Raw genomic sequence first — 2220 nt, 5'->3', positions numbered from 1 at the left:
GTTGAACAGATATTGAAATGCTAGATTGGCTCATTCAGAATCATGCCACAATGTGCTTTGTATGTTTTGTGTGTGGGTTTATCAAGCTCTAATTCAATGCAGTGTCCAAAACGAGCGCGCATAATTGTTGGATGAATGTTGGTTAATAGAGTCAGATAATAGTTAAAATTCCAACAGTTGAACAGATGTTGAAATGCTAGATTGGCTCATTCAGAATCATGCCCCAATGTGCTTTGTATGTTTTGTGTGTAGGCTTATCAAGCTCTAATTCAATGCAGTGTTGAGCTGCATTTGAGAGGAACTACGTAAGTAACTAATGTGGAAAAATTGTGACTTCTTTGTGTACTTTTATTTTGAATATTCAAATTTTGTGGGTAAAGGTTAGAGAAAATAAGTTAAAAATGAGAGCTGTACAGGTATTTAAGTTTTTGGTTTGTAAAATACCCGAATGTGGGTTTCAGCAGGTGAGGCAATGATTGGACAGAGCAAAAGCTATGCTCCAAAATAGAAGTGATTACACCTTCACTAGACTAACCTGCAGCTAATTACATAATTATAAAATTAACACTTTAACCTGGCTTCCCCATCACAGATGTATTCTTTTAAATGCAAAGCTCTTTGTTCTAGCTTTTGTTGTTAAATGACATTCATGCCCAAGTGTCTATGCATCCATTGCAGGGATGTTTTCTCAAGTGACGAGTCTGAAGCCTGTGATGACGAAGTACCATCTACACCTCCCCATGGATTGTCACAGAGAAAAAGCTTCCTAACCAAGAGAGGCGCTGCAGAAGGTCCTTGAGTACGTCCAACATGTTGAGTCTGTGAGTCTACTGCAGGATCTAATGCAGGTATGAAAATGATGAAATTTTAATGTATTATCTTCAAAATTATAAATAATTATTTAATTTCTTGAAATATAAAATTAGGTACCCTAAACCCAAGTAGGAACCCCAGTCCCAGTACATTCCTGATTCTGGAGCTACAGAGATCAAACCATCCTACTGTATCACTAAATAGCCCCACCTCTAAAACCCTGATTCGGAAGGCCGAGTTGAAAGACTTCAGAGTTCAAGATGGTCAACTGCAACTATGATAAGCCGAATGTGTTCACCCCAAGTCGGAAACTGAGAAAAAGACTCAATTTTCACATGATTTCAGTCCCTTCTATATTTAAAAGAATGTATTGGGGCTCTAAAAATGTGAAATATTTTTACAAGTATTTCTTTTACTACTCATAGGCAGTTTCATAATAATAGTACAATTTGGCATCGTGTATTGTTTTTTGGTTCCATTCAAAATGCACAAGACGTATAGACATATTTTGTTTGTGGATCGCTGCAGCATCACACGAGCGCACAGAGACAAACGTGGCAGCAACTTAAAACAATTAAAATATCGAATCGAAATCGGGAACTGAAAATCAAAAATCGAATCGGGGCTTGAGTGAATCGTTACCTCCCTAATCATAATCATTTTGGTAGAATGTTGGGCTCTTGCCCTTTGAGTGTATATGGCGTTACCGAAGCTGTTCACTTAATCGACAATTCCTTTCCTGTGACGTTTATCATAACCAGTTTAACTGCCAAAATATTTTTAAGTGTGTGATGATTATCTGGATCGAGTGACACCCATGTTATAATGGTTGCAGGTATTGGTGGATTGGACGATAGTGTCAGAACAATGATGGCGTTCATCATGACAAATCCTCTGTCTCTGAAGTACAATCTCTTTGGACATCGTAGCAAGAACAAGCGCCGAGACCTGCCTTTTTCTGATGTTCTATACGGTAATATATTTTTTTTTTAAGGGATTGTGGTGTGAAGACATTTCAGCATGTCCCATAAGGTTTCACAATCATTAAATAGCTTTACTAAGTTGGCTTCTTGTCTTTTTTGTTTTAGGAGCACTGAAAAGGAATGGAGCCACAAAGGACATCAACGAGAAGGACACAGGCAACCCTGTCCAAGTGGTTCATGGGAGCTTGTGATCAAGGTGGGAATAGGGCAGTTCGAGCTCGGAGATCTCAAGGCAACTGTCAGGTTTAAAACGTCCTGACGCCATTTTTAGACTGAAGGTGGCATAAATCCAGACCAAACCAGTTAGAGTTTTGTTTTTGACCATTCGCGAATGGGAGAGGAAGTCAGGAGGTGAAGCAGGCGTCTTGCCAGTTCAATCTCGCGCACTCTCTCTCACTCTCTACCACCCGTTCGGTCTTTTATC

General features: G+C 39.2%; 1 long non-coding RNA gene across 1 annotated transcript; it reads left to right on the top strand.

Annotated features, from left to right (window-relative positions):
• Nucleotides 1-281: 281 nt before the first annotated feature.
• On the top strand, nt 282-1740 carry LOC148315114 (uncharacterized). The gene is made up of 3 exons (XR_015841260.1): nt 282-305; nt 679-848; nt 1649-1740. It is a non-coding gene; the product is annotated as an uncharacterized LOC148315114 (long non-coding RNA).
• Nucleotides 1741-2220: the final 480 nt, after the last annotated feature.

The sequence above is a fragment of the Idiotropiscis lumnitzeri genome, unplaced genomic scaffold, assembly GCF_059441095.1.
Source record: "Idiotropiscis lumnitzeri isolate Australia: NSW breed Sydney's pygmy pipehorse unplaced genomic scaffold, RoL_Ilum_1.0 HiC_scaffold_119, whole genome shotgun sequence".
In the NCBI taxonomy this organism is placed as follows: domain Eukaryota; kingdom Metazoa; phylum Chordata; class Actinopteri; order Syngnathiformes; family Syngnathidae; genus Idiotropiscis; species Idiotropiscis lumnitzeri.
The sequence above is the reverse complement of the archived record's forward strand: the minus strand, read 5'-3'. Positions and strand labels throughout refer to the sequence as shown.